Genomic DNA, 26,340 nt, shown 5'->3' on the forward strand with positions numbered 1-26,340 from the left:
TAGACGACTTAAAGAAATTTCCAAGGCTGTCTGAATCACATCATGTTCAGAAAAGGGAGACAGCTTCTGGTGTGGTAGGAGATATATTTGGAGCATTGATTCCTTCAGTAGGAGTCATATTGAATTCAATCAAAATACGAAAGTTGTCTACTATTGTGGATAACATGCTGACAAGGTTTTCAGGAGCTATAATCCTGATGGATGCTGAACTCGCTGCAGAAAGAGCTATGACTCTTCAAAATCGGCTTGCCTTAGACATTCTTTTAGCAAAGGATGGCGGTGTTTGCAAAATGCTTGGTACACGTCACTGTTGTACATATATACCAGGCAGCAGTGGAAAAATTAGAACGATGCTTACAAATTTAACTAAAGAAAGTGTAGATTTAAAGGAATTGAAAGAACCCGGAGTTTGGGAGAAAGTTGGAAAAGGATTTGCTTCTGTGGGAAATTGGCTCAGCAACGTTTGGAACGGATTGTTACTAAAAATAGTAAAGGGAATAATAATAATATTAATTTGTCTAGTAGGTTCTTGGGGAATATGGAAAGCTTTCAAAATGTTTAAAGCGAGGAATAAAAGAAAAAGAGAAGAGAAAATAGAGAACAAAATGGTGGAAATATATAGAGAAAAGTCAAAAGGGACTAAAAGAAAAAGGGAATTGACTGAAGTGCCAAATTACTATACAGAATTTTAATGGAATAAAATTTGTGGGTAGATTTGATGTGATGACATAATTAGTCATCAGAGGAGGGATTGATGACGCAGAAAAAGAAGGTCCGACATATATTCATACATATCGTATAATCAAAACATGTAATGTAGTGTAATTTTAGTAAAGAAAATAATGTACGAGGGAAATTGTGCCCTCGGGGTAGTTTGCCATCATTGTAAACGAGCTTTATTAATCATGAAGTATTAAAATGTAGTAATCCGTCATAATTGCAAATGTATGCCATGATTTCTTGTTTGAAAACTGTTTTGCTTAGCTTAAATTTAGTACAGGCTTTGGCCTAGTTGCCTGGTTTCAAATTTTAACTGCATGGTTTTTCCTTGAACTAATGAAACATATATATTCTTGCTTGAAGTTGTATTTTTCCAGTAGAGCTGACTGGTACACTTATCTCCAAGGTTTCGTACTAGGCCGGTTTCATCCCCTTTGATACAAGGTCAGTCTCTGCAGGTGCGGACAATGAAGGTACAGATAGTAAAATAATTGGCAAACCATGTTACAATTTGTGTTCCAAGGCTCCAAGGACAGTGCATGCATAAATGAGCGCTAGTAAAAGACAATTTTGATTGGACAATTTGAAGCCAACCTATGAACCCTCCAATGGAAGACCCTGCAGAATTTGGAATGTTTCTTACTTAAACCCACCGGACAAAGAGAAGTCAGCCATTTTCCTCGATGCCAGTTTGAAGCCTGATGCCAGACTCCATTTTGGACGACACCCTGATGCCCTTTTCTCTATCCGAGAGAAAGAGACTTTAAGAATTCTCACCCTAGAGACTTTAACTTTGATTTGCCCCCGTCTTGCCCATGCAGTAACTTTGCCCTATTCTCCTTGCCGCTGCAAGGAAGTTTGCCCTTAACTTTGCCCCTTTGAAATTTGCCCCATGCTGATCAACCGGTACCTGAAGGACGAAGACTTTTCTTGAATGCTGATTGTATTTGGTAAATATGAAAGATAAATGTATTATGCATTGTGTTTATCCTTTTAGGTACCAACTGATATTTTGATAGGGTCCTAGCTAGAAGTTTTCCAAATTTGTGTTGACTAAATTAGTTTTGCATGAAGTCCCACATGCCAATGCTAATTAGAGGTTAGTCGAGGTACTCATTCGATGTATCATGCTATTTGAAATCTTGTTATGTTGACCAATGTATGCAATTAGTCAAATACAGTTAGTCATATTGGTGATTTGCATTGCGATAACAGAATGTATCATTATTCTGATTTTACGTAGATTGCGTTTCTTCCGCCGTTATGGACAGCTAGTAATGTTCATATACATATATCAATTGGTTTTGAGACATATATATATTGTGCTAGCTTTGTTAATATAGGGAAATAAATTCACTAACTTTTAATAAACTGGTGTGGTTATTTATGACTGAAAGGTCATGGTGCACTGAAATACCAACAGTTATTGATTTCTGATGTGCTATATTGATCTATTAATTGAGTATTGATTACCGATTACAATAGTTATTGATTATTGATCTGAGTGACTCGACTATTTAGGATGAGGAGAGCCCGACTCGGTTAAAAGATTCACCGACCTCCAACGTGTCCAGGTACAGGTAATTTATAAGGGCTGGACGCGTTATCAGTACCACTAAACGGAGTGATAGCTCTTGGTCTTTATCATGCTTACAAGAATAGAAGCAAGGTAAGAAGAACCATAAGAAAACAAATTATTTTAATTAAAGACCAAAAATATGCAAAGATGTCCACCACTGCTTCAAAGATATAATTCGAACATGTAAGTCCAGCCGAATTTGCGAGGTGGGGTCCTAGCCTCACTAGATAACAAGAAGTCTGCCTCATAAGTATGAAGTTAGAAGCCCAGCGATTATAAAACATTAGTGTCATTAGCATACCCATCACTTTTAGGTTGAGAGCACAAGCGCTGTGACCTGTTGTAATCTATCTGTGGGTTTTTAATCACACCCACTGCACGCCCATTACAATTACTCCTTCATGGGCTTGCCTTTCAAAAATTATTTGTTTTCATTGGTAAATGCTTCATGTTTGTCACTCCTTGGGGCAGTTTTGTTACCACCTTTGGCCATCGACCCTGTTACATGGATAATTGCATTTTTGCAGATAGTTTGACTGCGAGCAAACTTCTTTTTCCTTTTGTGTCCCTCCTTTGCGCTCACGCTTATGGCGGCCGTGGGGCTTTCAATCGGCTTGCTTTTGTCAACTGTTTTACTTTTTATTTTCAATTTATTGGCAAGACAAGTCCAGTTAGGAATTTACAAAGCTAATAGCTCTTACTCGAGCAAACGCAAGACTCATTGCATTGCAAATGCTTGTTCTACTTTCTGTTGAGCCTCCTACAGTGGATGTGGCAAGACCAGACAAGGATCTTTTTCTCTGGGTGCTTTATTCAGTCAAGCAACTTGTCAGGCCTAACTAGGCTGGAGTTGCCCATGAGCACTAATCAGCAATCATGTCCGATCTCTTTCTGTGGGCCTGCCTCCTCCACGATACATATGTATGTGACAAGAAGGTAAGGGCAGACAGATGGGGACAATGGGATTCTGTGCATTAAACAGAGCACCCGAATGACTGACTGGGAGCGTAAGTCATTCAGAAGGATGGCGTAACAAATAAAGAAAAGGTTGGACAGATGACTTGTCAGTGCAATGTTTACGCGAAGCAGCGTAATTTTCCAGACAGCTGTGGGTAAACTAGAAACAAACCAGAATGGTGCGGTGAGGCCGCAGCTTCGCGCTGCTTAATCACTACCCGACCACTTGACATTATTTTGTTACCATCACCACAGAATCACAAAATTACACAGGCCTGCTTAACATGAGAGCCTTGGCAAAACAAAGACAGCGGCCCTTGATGGCCGTATCGCAATGTGCAAACATGCAGGAATGCTGTGCGGTTTCATTCATCACTATGTGCAATCATAACAGAGAAACTTCAGACAGTGTGTGCAATCAAGCTTCAGAACACCCTCAACTATTTCAAAAGTATCCATTTCCACTCCAGCGAACCAGGGTGATTAATATGCAGATGAACTTTCGCTCGAGGGCCTATGCTACAGTGTAGGTGTTGTATTCTCATTGGTTTGGAGAGCCAGCTTTCGCAAATTATCAAAGCTGGTATTGATGCAAATGGAATAAAAATGTTTGTGCATCCAGTGCGGAAAATTCCTCTCTTGGGTTGTGTGTTCTTATTTCTTCACTGTTTAACACTTAGAGGACCTGATTCACGACCTGGTCGCTCTCAGCGGGTCCTCTGAAGGGTTGGTCTGACCTATAGGACAATTCAGGCAGTGCCCGATGGTCTGGGCCAGGGCCAGCTTTAGAACTGGTGGCACCTGGCACTACAGTCGTGCTTCGCCCCCTCCATCCCATGGGCTCCTTCTCCATGAATTCCCTCACTACCACTCTCCAACAGTGCCCTCATCTCTCCATAGCCTCCCTCTGACATACATTTCATTTTTTTATAGCTACTCATAGTTCACTCACACTGAGTTATGTGATCCTCATGGTAAACGTTCTTTGCAGCAGGCACATTAACCCCAGTGTTACTTTATGAGGAGTCAAAACTGCCACTAGACAGAATTCGAACTCTCATCATTAGGAACATTAATCACCAGAGTTATTTTGGCATTTTTATTGTTGCCTAAAAACTGCTGCCGCTCAAGGAAGATCAGTGCTTTTAAACCAATAGTTATTATTAAACTCAGTGCCCCGCCCCCCCACCGACATCAGTGACTGTTGTGGCTGCATTGGCCGCACCAACCTGAAGCCTGCCTTTGGCTGGGCTAACAGACCAGCATTTGGGCCGGTCTCTTAGCAGTTTGTTGGCCTGTTATATGGTAGGTGGGCTGGTATTTTGACTATTGATTTCCCTGATATTATCACAAACATCACATGCAACAAGCACAAATGCATGCAGTATCCCATACTTTGCAAAATACCCATACAGTGTGTTTTTATAGGTTTAAAACTGGCCTGACTTGCACATATATGGCCACTGTTTTTAGCCATATGGTTCGCTAATAGGGACCACTTTTATTTTGGCGCTCGGGCCTATTTTTTGTCCCAGTCTGACTCTGGTGCACTGTCCTGTGTCACGTGCATCCCCAGCCTTAGCATAGTGCAGATTAGCCAGTCCATTGCTGTGTAAAGTCACTTGTGCAGTGAGACATAAATCTCTTCATTAATACTATTGGAACCATAATTGGCTTTACGACCTGTGCAGAGCTACAATGGACGGAGAGGGACACCATACGTATGTCACAGTATTCATGCTCTCAATGTCCCCGCATTGAGATGCTTGCAACAGAAAGTGGCAGTAATCACAATCACGAAAAGTTGCACTTTGTGATTGGGGCTTTGAGGATAAGGTGCATCGTTCACGAGACTGCATCCTACTGCATGGACCTGGACAAGCACAGTGTAAACTGTCAGAAATGGACAGCTTAAATATTGTGAATAGTCACCACCCACCCTTGGCAGTCAGTAACCACTCCTTGCTTTGTGTTAGGAGGAGATGTCAAAAAGCATCAGTGCATAACGATGCATGACTAGCATGTTCATTAGGGTTTGGTTCACAAAGGTTGTTCTGTGAGCAGACTAGACATACTTCTTATTTACTTCTAATTCACTGCTAGGTCTAAATCAGACCTACTCAAAGAAAAAGGTTTATTCATCGGATCCTTAGCCGTTATGTGCATGGGAGTGCAAAGTTTCCATTTTAGCACTGAAGTTATGTGAGTTCAAAAACTTTGCAGCTTAACTGTCCTTTGTTAAATATTGAGGAAGGTGAAAAATTCAGCAAATATGTGCCTAAATGTGTGTGGTTTCCCCTACATCTACTAAAAATGATTTTTTTGATGTAGCTGTAGTTTTGACTCCCATGGGCATATCTGCATGAAATTTGGCAGTCAAACAGCATAGACAGTTAAGGTCTGGCATGACTATTTTGTGCTGAACGATGCATGGAGAAAAAAGTTAAGGGGTAAAAACGATGGATTTTCTCCTTTCAGGTCCATTAGGAATTTTTCCTTGCACCTGTAGCAAAAAGTGCTGACCGGTTTTACACCAAACGTGGTATAAAAGTAGAACTGGGCTCAGAAAGTATGCTCTTGTTGGTTTACTAAAATTCCGTTCAGTAGCCTTTGAGAAACAGGCATTTAAAAAAGGCCCCAAATGGGCTTGAAAGGGTTAACACTTTTATATATCTCTGCAGTTTAAAGTTGTGATTTAATTATCTGTGACTCCTGTCAACAACCGTGAATTCGAAGACAAATGTGATTGGCTGATGAGGTCTCTCTAGAATATTTTTTCCAGAATCTTGAAATTCACAAATCAATTATGACTCATGAGATTCACACTATAAAACCAAATTTGCTACAGCAAGTAGAATCACTCTAACAAGTGTCTGACCCTTGGCAATGGTTGGGAGACCCAAAGGTGCGGAAAACTCGAATAGCAAACGAGGAAAAAAAAATAGAAAACTACACATGATTCACAAGTGAGTTCACGATTACAACTGCGATTGATATCGCTTTAATAAGTCATTTCATCTGCCATTTTAAGAAAAATCACGAAGTGGATTCTATTCACAATTTTCACAAAGGGATAAACAAATATAAAAATACAGAATGGGTGTGAGGCAGAGACACAGAACGAGATAAGTAGGGTAAAATGATAGAGAGGTGAAGAGCAAAAGGCCATGCACAGAAGGGGTTGTGAGCAGTGTGGGTGGGCCCTTCATCAGGTTGGGTGTAGGGGCTTCTGGTCATTCCTTACTGCCCACGGCTTGAAGAAAACAGATTGAATTTTACAGCATCAGCGTCACATTGTCCGATTACTTAGCTGTGAACACCCTAGATGATGCCCATAAACAACTGTATAATACAAGCAGATCTGTTTCATAAAGAGACAGAAACATTATTGGAACAAAATTTCCTCCACATTTTGAGGGCGACCTATAATAACAATTCCACAATCCAAAAATGTCTAATAATATTAAGAATATGAGCATCGACATTGTCAAATGATCTACACACTTTAAAATAGAGTTTAAACATAATTCAGAATTAGAAATCTTGACGACAGGTATTGGTGAATGCTTTAAGAATATGGCCACACCCAATTTCATACATATTAATAATATCAAAAGGAAAGGCGAGGGGGGCGTGTCCAAGATGGTGGAGTGCTAAGACGTTCCTGCTAGCGCTCCGCCGCCTCGACCTGAGAAAGTGCCCTGCGGCCAGTTTGGGTGAAGCCTGGAGGCTTTCCCTACATTGCGAGGCTCCCCCGGGTGTTCTGGGCTTCTCGGCTCTGGTCGGGGCTAAGTTGCGCCGCTCCCGCGGGAGGAGCAGGGCTCGGCCTAGGAGTCAGGGTGTGGCCGCGGAGCAGCACGAGGCGCGGCCTGGGCCACGGGACGGGCCTTTCCCTCGGCGGCCCTAGCAGACGAGGCGCCAGGGATTGAGGGCCGAGGGGTTCACCCTGGGCCCCTTAATAACAGGAGATCGCCGCGAGACCCGACGCCTGGTGGTTGGAGCGCCTGAAGGGAGAGAGGTGCTCCCACATGCCCTGTTGGACCAGGGGCTGCTGACGGGGCATCCTCGCCCTGGCGCCATGGAGCGGGGTCAGTGAGGTGTGGAGCCACAGTGGAGAGTGGGGGCCCAGCTACCTGGCCTCCTGGTGGCACAACCCCAGCATTTGAACTTTTAAGTAGCCTGGCCCTGCAGTCTTGCGAAAAGGCGCAAGGAGCGGACTGTTCTAAGTGGTGGCGGCTGGGAGCTGGACCTGGGCACGGTTCCGGACAGAGCGGCGCATACTGACCAGCCTCGGAAAGTGACCTTGGAGTTCCTGCGGAACTGAGCTGGTGAGGTGTGATCAGGCCGGAGCGCCATGGCGTCATCAAAGTCCAAACGCTAGCGCTCAGTGAGGGATATGTTGGCAGGGGCGCGCTTTGCACATGGGACTGTGACGGAGGACTTACCTGAGACGAGGGCCTTGAAGAGTCGGGTTGAGACGGATCCAGAGGAGAGTTCTTCCGTTACGAAGGGCTTTCTCACCTCCCTGTTTGAGTCGCTCCGGGGCGATATCCAAGAGCTACGTAGGGACATCTCACGGGAGGTGAAGGAGATACGAGGAGAGGTTACCTCCTTGGGTGAACGTGTATCGCAGCTAGAGGACAGTGAGATCCCTCGCGGTGAAGAGGTCGTGGGCCTGCAACAGGAAGTAGTCCGCCTCCGAGAGCAACAGGACCTTCTTCAGATGGTGGTCGAGGACTTGGAAAATCGCTCGAGGAGGCAAAATATTCGTATACGAGGGGCCCCGGTTGGCGCTGAAAAAGAGGACATTGGGGGCTACGTGGTGGATTTGTTTCGCTCCTTGCTTGGCACAGAAGAGACACAGGAGGTAGTCCTGGACCGGGTGCACCGAGTTGGGCGCGCTGGGGCCCCTGGAGACCACCCCCCAGGCATTTTAGCTTGTCTCCACAATTTGGTCCTTAAAGAAAAGATTCTACAGCGGGCCCGCAACCTCCAGAGTGTACTCTTTTGAGGGCATGAACTCCAGCTCTTTCATGATTTATCTGTGCGGACTTTGCAGAGACGGAGAGAGTTCAGGCCGATCACGGATCACTTGAGGGCGCACAATGTGTCCTATTCTTGGGGCCATCCGTTCCGCCTGGTCTTCCGCTGGGAGGAACAGCTTCAGCAGGTGAAATCTGTTATGGAGGCTGGCCGCGTCCTGATCCTTGAGAATATAGACCGGGAGGCGAGCGAGGGGGCGGCTCTATCGGCGGGGGGCCCTCCTCCGTAGCGGAGAAAAGAGAAGAAAAGGAAGCTGCAGCGCCCGACGGCCTCTGAGCTGAGATCGGAGAGAGAAGCCGCTTTGAACAGCGTGGCGTGGCCGCCGGTACTTCAGCCTAGTTTGGACACCCGGGCGCGCCCTGGATTACTACAGGCCGCAGTAGTAATAATATGTTGATTGTCGCAGAGGGTCGAGGCGGCGGGGGCAATGGACCGAGTCACTGATATGGTGGGATATACTGCCCCATGGAGATTTTACCTCGCGATGATGGACGATCGAGGACTTTTGTGTCATATGCACCTGTTGTGCTTTTTGGTTGTTTGCTGTTGGATTTCCCTGCGATGCTGGTCCTTTGAGAAGGCATCATCAGGCTTGAGTATTCTAGGCGGCCTAGATAATATTGTGGGTGGTAGTCCTATGTTGTGCTCTTGTCTCCACTGCTTGCTTTCTTCAGTATAGGCTATGACCCCCAAATGTATAAGCTTAAATGTTAGGGGGCTAAATAACCCTACTAAGAGGCTAGCCATCCTCTCAGCTTTAGAGAGATCTAGGAGTCATGTATGTCTTTTGCAGGAGACGCGCCTTGTCCTTGAAGATACCTACTGCATGCGCTCTAAGTGGTTTCCCAGGCAGTTCTGGTCCTCACTACCGTCAAAGCATGCAGGGGTGGCAATACTTTTATCACGCTCATTCCCGGGGGAAGTGATATCCAAATTGCATGAGGTTCCGGGGAGGCTGTTGGCCATGAGGATTCGATTGGGGGTTTTCTCCTTCACGATCGCTTCTCTCTATGCACCCAATTTCCAACAAGAAGCCTTCTTGAGACAGTCTCTGACTCCGCTGCTCCAATCCCCTGATGGTGCTGTATTGCTGGGGGGTGATTTTAATTTGGTGATGGATGGGGACCTGGATCGCTCAGGCCAACGGTATGGTCAGACTGGGTCTTTGTCGGATGCAGGGCGGCAGTGGCTGAGTGAGTGTGGTCTGGTGGATGTGTGGAGGAGTGCGCACCCCACGTTGAGGGACTACTCCTTTTACTCATTGGCAACCAAAACATATGCTAGATTGGACCTTTTTCTGGCATCCCAGGAGCTTCTCCCCAGGGTTAGAGACTCGGCGATTGAGCCACGGGCTTTGTCGGATCATGTTTCGGTAACAGTTGAGATTCACACGGACATGGAGAGGGTCAGTCAGTCCATCGGGATGGCGATTTAGGGACTCGATGCTTCAGAACGGTGCAACAGTTGAGGCGATCCGAAGGGCAATAATAGATTACCTTAGCTTTAACAACAACGGGACAACAAGCATTGCAACACTGTGGGAGGCACTGAAGGCTGTCTTGAGGGGTGAGGTGATGTCGCTTTCTTCTAGGGACAATAAGGCGAGGACTCGACTCAGGGGGGACTTGGAGCAGCGAGTGAGGGTGTTAGAGCGCTCACATAAACACACCGGTGCTCCTAGAATATGGCGAGAGCTCGAGAAGGTCCGAAAGCAGCTGAGGAGGTTGGACTGGGACAGGGCAGAGTATGCAGTAGTCCGCCTCAAACAAAAGTATTATGTAGGAAGTAATAAGTGCGGCAAGCTACTGGCGCATAGGTTGAGAGCACAGCGTGCAGCGTCACTGATAAAAATGGTACGATTCCCCTCTGGGGCAGAGGCGCGCACAAGCGACCAAATAGCGCAGGCTTTTGCGGAATTCTATCGAAATCTGTACATGGCTGAGAAGCCCGGTGACTTAGCCCCAGAATCCTTCTTAGAGGACATAGCAATCACTCCTTTGTCTGTGACAGAATCAGCCTCGTTAGACCAACCTATAAGGGCTGAGGAGGTTATATCTGCGATTGCTCGGTTGCAGACTGGGAAGTCACCTGGCCCCAATGGTTTGTCTACGCTTTTTTATAAATCCTTCTGTGCGGAACTTGTTCCCGTTCTTGTGCGACTTTTTAACTCCTTTCGTCAAACCGGTGTGCTTTAGCCTAGTATGTTAGATGCTACTATCGTTGTTATCCCGAAACCGGGGAAGGACCCCGAGGAATGTGCCTCGTACTGGCCGATCTCCCTCCTGAATATCGATGCCAAACAGTTCACTGGCATTTTGGCACACCGTCTCAACTATTATATGCCGGGGCTTGTGGACCCAACCAGTCGGGATTTATACCTCATAGACAGTGCAGCGATAATACCAAGCGATTGCTCCATCTGTTGGACAATACTGAACTTTCCCGTAGGGCGGCGCTCTTCCTGTCTATTGACGCTGAGAAAGCCTTTGTTAGGGTTCACTGGCCATACCTGTTCAGGGTGCTCGAACGCTTTGGACTGGGTTCAGGCTTTATGACATGGATTCAATGCATTTATCAAGAGCCTCGGACAGAGGTCCGGGTTAATGGGACGCTCTCTTTGCCATTAGCCGTCCAAAGAGGTACCAGGCAGGGGTGTCCGCTTTCGCCCATCCTGTTCGCGCTTTACATGGAGCCACTGGCGCAGAGGCTCCGGGACAACCCTCAGATCACGGGTATAAGGTTTGCGGGGGATAAGCATCTCATTTCGCTATACGCAGACGACGTCATCCTTACTTTGGCGGAGCCCATGACCTCACTACCGGCGCTAATGGGTGCTATAGAGGAATTTGGGCAGGTTTCGGGGTTCCGAATGAACATGCTTAAATCGCAGGCTCTGGGCAAGTTTATCTCTGCGGAGCATGAAAGGGACCTGAAGGCCCCTTTCCACTTTACATAGACCTCTTCGGGGCTCCCATATTTGGGTATTGAGCTGGGCTCCACAGTCGCCAGTACAGCGAAGTTGAACTATTCGAAACTAACGTGAGAGGTGCAGCGCGACTTGGAGTCATGGAGGAGGCTTAAATTGTCCTGGCTGGGCAGGGTTGCGGGGGTGAAAATGACCATCCTATCACATATACTTTATCTGTTCCAGGTGCTCCCGCTGGAACCCCCGCGAACGATAGCGTCCTTCCAAACGGCGGTCTTAAGATTTGTATGGGATGGGAAGGCGGCGCGGATATCACAGCAGGTTCTGTATCGTCCTAAGAGGGAGGGGGGCTGGCGGTCCCCTGCCTCCTTCGATACTTTCAGGCAGCACAGTTGCGTTTCCTTTTGGAATGGAACCGACTGTCTTCTGAGAAGCATTGGTGCTTCATGGACCAGGAAGTGGCTGGCTCTCACATATGGAAGGAACCCTGGCTTAGGCGCCGTCACAGAGCGCAGGGGTTGTATATATCACCGGTTACGGAGGTTACGATGAGAGCATGGGATCGGGTGGCCGGCAGGGCGGGTTTGACGACCTTCCCGTCCCCAATGACTCCACCGGGTGCGAACCCCGATTTTGGCCCTGGCCTACAGCCGGAAGCACTGCGTCAGTGGTATGAGAGGGGCTGCAAAAGGGTGGGATACTTATTTGATGAGCAGGGGGTTATCCCCTTCAACCAGCTGAGGGAGCAATATGGCCTAATCGAGGCCGACAGGATGATGTACTACCAAATAAGACACTGGGCCCTGCTTCCAGCCAATAGGATATTAATTGATAGGCCGTTAACCCCGTTTGAAAAATGGATTCTAATGAAAAAGAGTGATAAGCGTGTGGTTTCTGAACTCTATGTCCTCTTGCCGGGGGAGGCCTGTTCAACCAAGACTAAGGGTCAATTGAGATGGGAGAAGGAACTAGAGAGGGAGCTATTGGAAGATGAGTGGGAGAGTGTTTTCTATAGGGCGCACCACACAGCTTATAACTCAGCGGGTACAGAGACAGCTAATAAAGTAGCCTCCTCCTGGTATTACAACCCCAAACAGGATCCATGCTTGGAATCATGACAAATCTAGTCTTTGCTGGAGGGGGTGTGAGGGTGGGGGCTCGCTTGTGTACTTACTATGGCATTGTCCCAAACTACACCGGTACTAAGAGGACATAATAGACACTGTGGACAGGGCCTTTGACACTCAGATCCCTAGATTTCCTGCGAATACTTTGCTGGGTCTCCCCAACCCGCTCACTTTTCCCCTAAGATCTTTGAAGGGTCGGCAGATGGCCTTAGCCTTGAATGCTGCTGTACAGCTGCTGCTATCAGTGTGGGGAACAGAGCAGATCCCGTCAATAGTCTCTTGGCTTCACAAGCTCTGGTTTATCCTCGCTATGGAAAAGCTTACCCTGTCTTCACAGCTGCGGAGTGGGCACTTTAGGGAACTTTGGCAACCATTTTTACGTATTCTATCTGGGGAGTTTTCAGAGCTGACATGTCCAACTTATCTGAGGGTTCTGAATTTGAATTGATTGCCGGGGAGGTCACGTACGAGGGGATGTTTATTCTGGACTAGAACTATATGGTAATAGAGCCTGAGATCATTTGATTAATGCATTGTCAACCAGCAGTGGGGAAACATAGTTGTGTTAAACATTTAATCTTCTTCTTTTTTATTGTTTCGCATGGAATAAGCTAACTACGTGCCTTTTGGCAATACTGTGATGTATTACATGTGCAATGTTTTATAATTGAAAAAATTTAATAAACAGATTTGATCGAAAAGGAAAGGCGATTGTATCTATTTTGCAATTTCAAAAAAGTCAAAACGTATTACCTTGTCATATGTTCTATAGATAAGAAATTCCGGCATCTATCCAAAATCACCAGAAAATAGCACCATTCTTTAAACTGAACAGGAAATGATAAAAGAGAGATATTTTTTAAAATATTTTTTTAGCATTTAATATCAGAGTGGAATGGTGGATCACATTGAAAACGTGTTTAGTTTGGCTGCTTTAATAATTGGGGATACATTGCTAATTTATGGTTATATATGACTAAAATAGCCTTCAAGGGAAAAGGCAATAACCATACTGCATTCAGTTAAAATTCAATTGGGAGACAAACCAGTCAGCCATTTAAAACCATAAAAAAACCTTGTCTAATTAAAAATGCATTATGATACCAACAACAGTCTGGCAAACTCTTATCATTTGTTTTACTTTTGCATTTATTTTACTTTATCCTTGGGGGTTTGTAATTCAAAATTAAAGTATAAATGATTTTTTTAACCAACCTTTTTAATTAAACTATTCCGAAATTTGTAAGGGGAGCATAGGTAACAGGTATAAAATACTCGAGTTAAGATAGCCATTTAAAAAAACTCTTTTCTACATCACAAATTGAAAAATTGAGGAGATCATTTCTAAAGTTTGTCTTTTATTTCAGATTGATGATAACACATTTTATATCAAGCATCTTTTAACTGAATTAGAAAGTGATACACAAAGATATTTAAAGGCATTTGAGCACCAAATAACATGAGTACTTTGTAAGATATTAAGTATACAAGGAACATTAAGGCCCTCTTTACTTGTAATCCAACACTGTATCTCTGAATGGGAAATCACTAAGGGACATTCTGAGAAGCCCAGTATTTCTGGGCCTGAGATTATTAGGTCTGGGAATAAGAATAACAAATCAGGAAACACCAATCCTGGAGCCTTCTGCAGTGCTGTGGGTGGTGCAGGCAGGTCCAGCAGCGTGCCCCACTCACCCACACATAGCAGCACGGGGAGCAACAAACGCTCCGAAGAGTTCTCATTTATTCCTTCCTTTACTCACACTGCCTACGCACACCATGGCCCTATGAAAATGCACCAAATGCATTTACCACCTACTCCAAGGCCATGGTAAATGTGTGCAGTTTTGGTCTGTTATTTTACCTGGAAGGAGGGTAAATATGTATATATAGAATCCTGGATTTCAGTTTTAAAATCCATTTCTATGGAATGACTTGTATTCCCTAGATTAATGTGAGTGGATACCAGATGGAATGGGAAATTACAGCCTTCTGGTATACCAGCACCGAAAGTGGTGTGGTATAGAAGGCCACTTCAAATTAAAAAGCATTGCTGACTTAAAAAGATCCAGATGGGGATGGAGTGCCTGGGGCCTAAAGTCTGTGAAGCCCACCCCTCCTTTTAAGCAAAAAAACAGCCCAGGGCCTATTAAGGCTTGGTGTGGGATGACGCTTGGGCCTCTCACCTTTTTTTATTATATTTGCCTCCGAGGATGGGGTCCCTGGGACCTAATAAGGCTCAGGGAGGAGGGCTGCCTGCCCCTTCGCCTTAGATTCTGGCCCCAGATGATGAGGTCCGTGGGGCCCAAGAAGATTTGGGGAGGGAGGCCTCCAGGTAACTGGCCCATTTTTGGGGGTATTTGGCATGCAGTATGTGGTCCCCAGGCCCTGTGAAGGTTCAGAGAGGAGGGCTGCATGCCTTAAATTGCACTTGACCCTGAGGTATAGGGGTCCTGGGGAAAATTAAGAGTTAATATATGTATGTTTTGGCCCCAAGGGATGGGGGTCCCCAGGTCCCGAAGGCCAATCCTATACTGCCCCCACAAAATCTGTGCATGGTGTGGGGTTGGCAGCCTGGTGGGTGTTTATCCACACGGCCTGGTGGCAGTCCACACCCTCTCACCAATCCCTCACTGTACATGGCCAAAGTGTGATTAGCTGCAAGTGGGAAGTGAAAGCAGAGCCTGAATGCAAAGTTGGCCCTGGGGCTAACTCCACGCCATGCACAACCAAAGGCCGTAAGCGACATGGGGTTAGCTGCCTCTGGGTGGGTGCCTGTGGGAGTTGGATATAGGGCTTGGCTGGCCCTGCAGCCAACTCCAACCCATGTGTGATGAAAGACCATGCACAGCATGGGGTGGGCTGCCTTCGGGGGAGTTGGCCCCAGAGCCTGGCAACAAGCCAGGCCCCATAATCAAGTGTCTGCTGTGCACAGCTGACAGTCATGCACGGTGCAGGGTTGGCTACCTTTTAGGGTTTACCTCAGGGGCAGCCAACCCCCTTCCATGCACAGCCAAAAGCAATGTGCAGCCGGGGGTTGGCATTAAGAATGGTGATAAAATAATATTTTGTGTTTTTAAAAAAAACAAGAATTTCATTGAAAAAAACAAAGGGTAAAGTAACGTTGTAGTTATGTGTGATAAAAAGATCTGGTTTTGTTTTTTAAAAAACTTAGAAAGTCACTAAAAAAAGTTAAAGTAACATTATAGTTAGGTGAATATGTCAGTGACAGCATTAACGTTTTTAACTAAAAAAAATGCTGAAATTCACCAGTTATAGCTGGTAGAGCTAACTATAACTTGCACCGCCACCATGCACTGCTTATGACCTCACAAATTACATCAGTAATGACATGTTCTATGACATCATGTATGACATCGTTGATGATATCTCAAATGATATCATTGATGATGTCACTGAAGAAATCATCCAAGCTTCTTTTATACACATTACTCTACAAGCTAGTATGGCATTAGAGGCCTGGAAGTAAGTGCAAAAGAGCACAGCTCAGAGTAATATGAAGTATCATTTAGTTCCATCACAGATATAATTCCCTTGGATGTAGCAGGCATATGTCAAGTGCAACATTGTCCCCAGACCAAAATTTAATGAGTAGCCTAGTTCACGCTAATCATTAACCACAGATAGATGGGAAATCCTCATTGTACATGGTGTTCAATATGTATACAACTGTTCAGCGCCTCAAGATATTCAATGTTTATTCCACAATTAATGCATAACTACAGCCAGTATTTATCTGCATCAAACCCTTCACAGTCACTGAATTTACACTAACAAATGAAGTTAATCAGAGTAGAAAAGTGGGTACTGTAAGCTGGGTTTACTCTATGGAGAGAGTTTGCTCTGTACCTCACTGTTTGCAAACAGTGAAACTATCACGAGAAATACACCACAAAGTACTAAAAAGTATCTAGTAAGAACAGTGTACACCCTATGCAACACATCTCAATAAAGTCACTCTCCTCTTAAAATAACCAATGTCTAAGGGTGTTATTATCAATCTAACTGCAGCCTTCATAATATGGTGACATCTGAACAGATAAATCATCTTCTGAAGAGAAAGAAGCAAGTGTACATAGGTTAGTACCTGGTGCATACAATCTTCAATTATATGTAGAAATTGTCATGCTGAGACAATTTTGTCTAGTAGCTCAAGGCTGTTTACAACACTTAGTATATAGTACGTAAAATGTTTTCCCTGTTGGAAACTTTTTCTGCAGAACTGAAAAACTTGGAGGGGAAATGCTGAACACAAGTTGTCAACTGTGTTCTTCACACAGAGTTAATGTTCAATACAAAAATGTATAACATGTGCAATACCCCTAAAAACCTATGATGCATAAGGAACACATGGGTTATATAAACACTTACACCCATTAATTGTACATAGGTTGTAAAAATAGGTAGAAAAGTATTATGGTTGCTATCCTGCACTATGTAAGCTATAAAACAAACTAGCACACCCATTTACATAAAATAAAAATGTGTCATCTGCGTGTTAGCATAATGTGCTTTGCAGGAGCCAAACGAACCAAACATGCCAGCCTTCTGGTTTACCAGCACCTGCACCTAAAGGTGGCATGGTACAGAAGGTCCCTTCAAATGAAAAATTATTGCTGATTTAACAATTTATGGATTTTCATCAGCTCTTGATGGCAGAGGCAGTGCCTCCACCACTGGAAAATGTGAAATCCAACATCAAAAGCATAAATCAACTCTATGTATCTTGTTATTTTATGGAGCAATACATTATTTCTAATTTCCCTTTCTTTTTGTACTGTACATTATTGGCCAGCATTTCAGTGAGTATTTTTAACACAAATCATTGTTTGATTCTGGCTAGAAAGACATATATATATATATGTAGATATTTATTTATACACATATATATGGTCGCCAGTAGGTAGTTATAGTTAGGACACAGTTTCTATAGAAAAAGCGTTTTTTTGTTTTACTAATAACTTTAGAGCCATTTTGTGTATCTTCGCAACATTTTCCAAGAACATTTGACGCCCACTTCAACATCTGTCTGGAAAGTTTCGGGGTGATCTGTCAAGCGAGAGCCAAGAAAAAGGGGGGTCCCAAAATGCTTTTTCCCGCTGCATTTTTCGATAGGGACTTTGAACAGCAAGAACACCACTGGATGGAATTACACCAAATTTGACAGAAAGGTAGCTTTTTGTCCAGAAAGTGCCCTTTTTGTGATTTGGACTGAATCTGTTCAGTAGTTTTCTAGTGACTAAATGAAAACCAAATTTGTATGTATAGGGATACAGATCCTCCTAGAATCCTCTGTGTATTCAGAGGAAAAGCTATTTTCTGATTGGCTGTCCATAACCATTGTGTTGGAGGAGGAGACAACATACAAGGGTTCAGGATACAGGTATCCTGACCCCATAGGACACTTGGAGGGGTCACTTAGGGACCCCTCATAGGGCAAAAAATTGTCCTTTTTTTCTGGCGGATTTGAGGATCCTACTCGGATCCTCCTCAGATCCTGGGGAAAGAAAAGGCCCTGATAGGCTGGCCTCAACCTGACAGAAATACTAACATGTGCATTTAAAAACTCTAGAAATTCACTAAAAAACAAAGGTTACAGGGACATTATAGTTAGGTTGACGTTGTTCCTGTGCAAAACCATAGAAATTCAGCCGTTATAGTCATACTTACAGTTATACTTTTCTGAAGAAACTATAGCTTGTGCCGGAGAATAACTTTGGGCAGCGAGTTATAGTTTCTTAACATAAGTATAACTGTAAGTATAACTATAACTGCTGAATTGCTATGGTTTTGCATGAGCAGAATGTCAACCTAACTATAACGTCCCTGTAACCTTTGTTTTTTTCAGTGAATTATATATATATATATATATATATATATATATATATAGGACTTGCTCTATTTCATAAAGGACAGCTTAGTGCGATCACTAAAGGGCACCTCTTGTAAATGTCTATCTGCGGGGTACTTAGGATCACAATGTTCAATGGCACACATGTCATACAGCAAATCTGGCAGAATACTAGAGGAGGAAACCGCACCTTGAGAATGGGAAAAAGAAAGTCCTAATTGGTTATAGATCTAGGAACCAGACTCCAGGTGGTTCGAACCACGATGAGGAATTGAATATACATTTATATAATGATTAATAACTTGCATCAGGTTCTAGTTTCTCTGTTTTCTTTGACTAGTTTGATTTGTTAATTCTGTACCTACATGTTTTGACTCTATGTCCAGTACATGTTGTTTGACAATTCTGTGCCATACTTCTTCAGGTACATTGACTCGGTCATGTTGTGTTTTGTTTAAAGGAGGAAAGAAAGAGGCACCCGGCTGACATCCCATTAGTTTTTTTGGATTGACTTCTCTACTATTTTCTTTGTCTTCACTAGTGTTGCATCATATGCAGCTAAGATTTTGCACTTTTCTATTTTCATTTGAGGTGTGTTGGTGGGTTAATTATTCAGTATTTGAAAGGAGCCAGATATAAGTGAGATGGAGTATCGCAGGCCATGAAAATGTATATTTTTCACTGCTTTTATTTTGAAGATTGTAGACTGCAACTGCAGCCATCACTGCAACGATATCCAGCATTTTTCTAGATTATTTTGGGAGTTGAGTATTCTTGGCCCATTTGGGGATGATGTTGTGACATTTGTTATTTCTGTTCAATGCTTTCGCCAAGGTACACTATAGTTCACACTTCATGTAGGCTTACCAATCATGGCCACAGTTTATCATGACCGTTCATGTTGCCCTCATGCTTTGTATGACTAGGAGAGTTTGTATAGCCTCACCTTACTTGGGCTGTGATTGTATTTTTATTTATTTTTTTGCTCCTCCTTTCTGCAATAATTGTGCTCTGATGAGGATTCCCCCTCTGGTGACAAGACATTTTCCAATATATTTGTAGCATTATTTATGCTCTTTTATGGGGAGCGGGTGATCTGGCACTTACTCATGAATATGGCCAGCTCCTTGTTTATGCACTATCTTTTGTACATTTATGTTTTATGCTTTTTTGCAGCTCAGCACAAGTGGACGCATTACACACCACTAAATGTGTACTTGAACTGTTTTAATTTTCAGCTGGCTAGCGCTCCTATCTTTCTCCCAATTTTACATTGCTTTAACCCTATAGTATATAATGATGGTTTCATTACTTGCTGTTATGTTTTCTGATTATGTGTACAAGAGCATTTTGTATACTTAGTGCCTTTATGATTTCATTCCAGCATGGTGGCCTGCCGTGTTTGGTATTTTCAGGTTTTCACAGTCTTTGTTGGTTGTTTGTTTCCATGATCCTATGTTGTATATGCACTAAGGTGTGTCTTTTACCTTTATGAGAGTAAGGCTGCTCTGACTGTGGAAACGTGCTATATTTAAGCTTTAGCACTGTTCCACGGATTCCTGACTAAGCATGTTGCGAGCTCAACCAGCTTCCAGCTCCACCCCCCACAGGTATCGAGTCCTGTTACTTCAAGCGTGTGTTTGACTAAATATGCATATATATATATATATATATATATATATATATACATTTCAAAAGTCCAACCAAGAACTGCAGTGCTCATGGCAGGTGCATCCATAGGGCGAAGGTAGGGCTCGCTTTTTGTTCCACCACAACTTCCACATGATTTGGCACACACACTGGGTGTTAATAACATTATTATTGGAGATAACGTTTTGCCATTACGCTTTCTTCTGCGCTGTAAAAGGCTTCTCCATGGTAAACAGTGTTTGGTTCATTTTAAAGATACAACAGTTCTTAATGGTGGATTTGTGGCCAATGAGAAGACTGCAATGATTTTTTTTTGTTTCCTTTGGCCACTATGTATGAGCAATACTGCGTCAACATCCAAGATGGCAATGATATACTGTATATATATGAGCTGAGATGCCCCATGTAGCTCATCTCGCCCCATGTACTAACTAGATGCCAAACACGGTCCCTCACACATGCACTTATTTGCATTACTCTGCCAGTCCCTTTATGTGATACTGCCCTATATGGGCATATATATATAATATATATATATATATATTCGCTGAAAAAAACAAAGGCCAAAGTAATGTTATACTTAGGTGTGATAAAAAAAAAACTTAGAAATTCACAAAAAAAAACCTAAAGGTTGAAGTAGTTTTATAGCAAGATGACATGTTCAGTAACAACATAACGTTTTAAACTCAACGAAACACAGAAATTCACTAGCTATAGTTAACTCAAGTAACTATAACTTGTGCCCTAAGTTAACTATAACTCTCTTACCCGCCGTGCACAGTTTTCTCATCAATAATTTAATTGCAAAGGTTGCAGTGATATTATCAATGGTACCATGGAAGATGCCATGACTGCAATGTGGAATAATTAGCAGTGCCTGGCAAAGACGTGAGTTATAGTAACCTTAGGGAAGAATTTACAGTAACTATAACTATAACCAGTGAATTTCTGTGGCTTTTTGAGTTCAAAATGTTGTTGTTACTGAACATGTAATCTACCTATAACATTATTTTAAACTTTTTCTTTTCAAGGAATTTCTAGGGTATTTTTTTAAATGTAAAACAATATTTTATTACAATACTTAAAGCCAACCAACGGCAGCGCACAGACTTCAGCTGTGCGAGGCGGGAGGTTGGCTGCAGGGCATGGTCTGCGGTCAGGCCCTGTGGCCAAACTTCCACAACAGGCAGCCAACCTTCACACTGCTCATGGCCTTCGGACTTGTGCAGCAAAGGATTGGCCGCAGGGCCTGGCCTACAGGCAGGCCCTATGCGCAACACACCTGGGAGCAGCCAACCACACACTGCACATGGCCATTGGTCACAGGGCCAAGAGCAACCAACCCCCACAGGCTGATAACAGCATGCCATGCACAGCCTTTGGCAATGCAGCACAAGGTTGGCCTTCGGGACCTGCGACCCCATTCCCTAGCACTAAAACATACATATTAAGGGAAGTGGGTGTGCAGCCGCCCTCCCAAAGCCATAAAAGGCCCCAGGGACTCCATCCCATTGGGCCAAATGCAACAAAAGGGAATGGGCTACATGCCCCCCCCTCTCAGAGCATTATTAGGCCTAGGTACCCTATCCCGAAGGCCAAATGCAACAAAAAAAGGAGGGGAGCCACGTGGCTCACTTCCCAGAGTCTTATTTGGCCACGGGCACCTCATCTCTAGGGGCAAAATGTAATAAAACAGGAAGGGGGACATGTGGGCCTTCTCCCCGAGCATTATCAAGCACTGGGGACCCCATCACCCAGGCCACATATTACTGTAAAGGGTGGGGAGGCCACACAGCCCCACTCCTCAGCCTTCTTGGCCCTGGCAATCCCCATCTCTGGGTCCAAACACACATAAAAAGGGGGGGCTGCACTGACCTCATCCCCGAGCCTCATTAGGCCAAGGTGACGCCATCCCCCAGGGACTGATGTGGGTGCTCCAGGGCTCCCCTGAAAAAAACCTCCCACTCAAACAAACACACAACCCGGGGGTGGGGTCAATGGGACTTGGGAATGCTTGGGGAGGGGACAGAATGTTTCCCCTACCCTTTTAAAATAACAAAGGCTCTGGGAGATGGGGTCACCTGGGCCTAATATGGCTCAGGGAGGGGGCCATGCATGCTTCTCCCCTTTGTAAATGCATTGGGCCCTAAGGGATGGGGTCCTTAGAGGATGACAAGCCTTGGGGAGAGGGGCTGCATGGCCCGCCTCCCCTTTTAAAAGAAATCTGGCCCTGGGGAATGGGGTCCCCTGAGCCTATCAAGGCTTTTATGTACATGGGTTACTGGTTTTAACATAGGGACACTTTTGTCACTGTCTTATATAATACATCCTGTACATTGATTTACACAATTGTCAATGTATAATGTGTATGTGTGATATCAAGCGCTTAGCAGGCGTGCAGGCAGGGAAACCACTGTGACATGGGGTGGGCTCCCTGGAACAAAGCAAGTGAGCTGGCACCTTGGTTGGGGTCCCCGGAGCCATTAAAGCCCCCTAGGCCAATCAGAACACTGCTTTTTTAAATTGGCACCTGACTAAACTGTCCAGATATACAAAGATTTTTAAACCGTAACTTCGCAAAAACTACTGAACAGGTTTATACCAAACTCAAAAGGTAGAATGTGCCACCCAAGATATAGTTTTCTGATATGTTTGGTGTAGCTCCCATCAGCTGTTTTTGCGGTGGCACTTTTTGAAGAAGTCTATGGAAAATGCATGTGGATTTTGCACTTCTAGGCAAAAAGTACCACCTTTCCGGAAAGTGATTTGGAGATCTGTCAAATGGTGCCAAAGTTATTAGCAACACAAAAATGGTTATTTATATAAAGCAGAGTGGTGGTAGCCACTCTATAGTTAGGGTCAGAGTCAAGAAAGTTTCATGCCATTTTATGAAGGGGTGCAAAACAGGGGCAGCAGAACATGCTTCAAATCCAAAGCATTTTCCATAGACTTTTATATTTGACTTAGTGCAAAAATTATTAGCTTGATTTTTCAGAATTTTGGCAGTATTACATAGTTGGGGGTGTAGATGATTTTGTGATGTAGTGCAGGCAAGTGTAGTAAGTAAATGTTAAGTTGTAAAGTATTTAATTTAATTATATCAGTGGTCCTGATAGTACTGCAATACAACCTTGGTACATAGCAATGATGAGGGATTATCTGATTGGTTAATGTGTACATTTTCCAAACCCTGAAGGCAGACATGTTGTTTTACACAGCACTTTGCATTTTGCAATACGTCTAAAAAATTACTTGAAAAATAAGTTCTATTATTATTATTATTATTTCAGTATGGTGGTGATATGTAGGGAATGAGATTTGGAAACAAATATGTTTTCCTAGCAAAATATGGAGTACAGTAGTACTTTGAGGTAGGTCTCTAAAGCATACTGCAGTATCATAAAAGCATTTTTTTTTAAAGAAGGCATATATTGTAACATTTACTCATTCTCCTTTTAGGTTGGCTCTTAAAAGAGCCTTTGCGAAGTGTGTACTTTCGATTTAGATATAGTTGGGCAGGAATTGGTAGATGCCAGTAATGAACACATTACTGCCTTCAGAAGTAAAATGCACACCATCTACATGATATAGGTAAGCTTTTGAAAGCACAATGCTTAGGTGCTATGTGGAAGACATGGTGTGATCTCTTAGGAATGAAGACACCATTTTGTTTATATATCTACTAATTATAGTTTCACGCATTTGCTAATAAGTACTTCTATATTATCCTTTGGCAACTATTTGAAAACACAAAATGGGTGTGAGGAAATACAGTCATTAAAGATGTAAACGCCCCTTTCATCTCTGTTTCATTTCAGACACCAGTCACATGACCAGTAGCATTGCCTCCACAATGAATAATTATAAAATGGGGATGCTCACAAGAACTAAGAGAGGAAATGAGAGGTAGGATGTTATTCCAGCTTAAAACTCTCTCAGCCACCCAATGATTTCAACACTTGGCAAACCTAAATTGTGCTCTATTTGACTCTTTATGTGATATTCTCAACTCCAAAAGATACATCTATCTCCAATGATCCGGACACAAACCATCTTTTTTGAAGAGTAGCACAAATCTTCAAGAAACACTAGCTGATTGTAGGAAAGTGAAACATGGGTGTACTTGCATACAACACTGTCCAATTAGATGCCATTTAAGACTTTACATTTTCATGATCCAGCTGTGTCCAAAGTGACATGCTATGCTGAGCAAAACGTGTTTGAGTGTTACTCCGACCTATTGCCAGTAGTTAGACTTATTGCAAGCAGCCACTCATCACATTTTGTGTCTTTTACATAGTGCCCTAAATGGCATGGGTATGCCCAGAGGTGGGCCCTGTGCTCATTGTGTCACTAGAATCAAGTTGTGCCTAGCTGGTGAGCCCATGCATTTGGGGAATTAAGTTCTGAGTTGCTTTATTCAAGGTTTGCGTAAGAACTGGCTTGGCAGTTCGGCCTGGACTGTTCCCATGAGGAGCAGGTTCAACAGTGATTTGCACATGGCTAGGAGAAACTGAGGTGGCATAGGGAGCAAAACATACATCGGTTTGACTAATACCCTAAGCTATTGCCAGTAAGTAGACTTAGTGCAAACATCCTCCTATCACTTTTTGTATGTTTTAGCTGATATATTATAGCACAGAATAGTAACTTTTTTACGACCACATAAACCATAGTAAATGAGAAAAATTGCATTTGTTATGTGTGCATGTGAACTAATATAGATACAATCTATTGTAATTTGCTGTTTTATTTTTTTTTATTTTTAGTGATTGAGCCAAAAAGCATAAACATCATCAATATAGAAAGAGAGAAAGAAACTAAAGAGGAGTTGGGAGAAAAATCCTGTTGACAACACATGAATGTACAAACAAATGTGTAACATAGCTAAAATACTGAGAGGGAAGAGTGAACACCATGCAGCAGACACCCACTACAGATCTAAACCTATCTCTATGAGTTTATGAGAACTGGTTATTAGACATTAAACTGAGGCTCCCAAATAAACCTGCTGATATCCTGTCGAATTTCTTAAGAGAGCAGATACCCCTTTGGCTCTAGCAAATGCTACTTCAGACTCATACAGTTGTCATATAACCAACCACCATTCAGTGACCCATGGCGGGGATGGGAATACCAATGATCTAGCAATGCAGAGCCTGGGAGAAACAATGATTATAAACAACTGTTTTCTCAAGTCCCAAATTTTATTTCATTCTATATCCCATCATTATTTCCTTGGGGGTAAAGTGTGTTACAAAGCCATTACATGATGCTGTAACCTGAGTCACCCCTTTCAAAAATTGCTGAAGAGCAGGACATGTGACAAACATGTGAAGAATACCAGTTGTAAAGCAGCCACAATTAGGATAGCTAGTTTTATTATCACTGAGATTCCCACCCCATTTGGTTATTCTCTCTGGTCTATAATACAGCATGCAAATTGTTGTAATTTGAGGTTAGGGAGTAGACAGAGCCATCCACAGTCTCCAGCACACTATACATTTCTGATGGCAAGACCTCAGAAGAAAGCTCCCTGCTCCACTTGGCAACCAGAAGTGAGCTGTCATCAGTCCAATACTCACAGAACCCATGATAGATTGTACTAATCAGAAATTTCCTACTTGTCCTATGCATGCAGATCATAAGATCAGAGCTTTCTGAAGTCATTTGGACCTTAAATCTAGATAGAAAATAGTCCCTTAATTGCAAATATTTAAAGAAAAAATGGTGAGGGAGCTCATAAGCAGCTTGAAGCACTACAAACATGCGTAATCCATTCAAATCACAGAGTTGCCCACCCGTTGCCACACCTAGTCTTTGCAATGTCCTGCAGTTTGAATCATAAAATACTTCTCGAATGCTGGATTGTTTCAAATCATCATTGTGGCATATCATCATGTATTAACTTTAAAGAGTATGTGTCACATATTTCCTGCCAGATACGTATATGCGGCAGCCTATTCCAAAACTGTTTTTGGAAGTAATTGAGGTAAGCGAAGGCTCATAGTTCGAACTGACGATTTTGTCCACTTGTGCACTTAAGATACTACCAAAATATGTAGCTGAGGGTATTACCCCAGAATTGGAACGAACAGCTTGAAGTTCAACAATAACTGAGTTTTAGCTATGGTTAGCATATATAGCCTGAAAATATTCCAAATTTGTCAGCTTCCTTTTTGAGATGGTCTAATGCAACTGCTGGATCAGATGAATATATAGCAACACCGTCAGCGTAAGCAGTCATTTTAAATTCACTACCACCAGACATCAGTGGCCGGATACCGCCATTCATCTGCAGACAATGGAGGTATGGCTTAAATAAAGAGCAAATAAAAGAGGAGATAGCGGACATCCGTGCCGGGTGACCCGATAAATCTTAAATGGCAATGAGAATTTACCAGCACATACCACCTTAGTGCAAGGGGCACTATAGAAAGACTGTACCCACTTATAAAATCGGCCT

Source organism: Pleurodeles waltl, chromosome 10, assembly GCF_031143425.1.
Source record: "Pleurodeles waltl isolate 20211129_DDA chromosome 10, aPleWal1.hap1.20221129, whole genome shotgun sequence".
NCBI lineage: Eukaryota > Metazoa > Chordata > Amphibia > Caudata > Salamandridae > Pleurodeles > Pleurodeles waltl.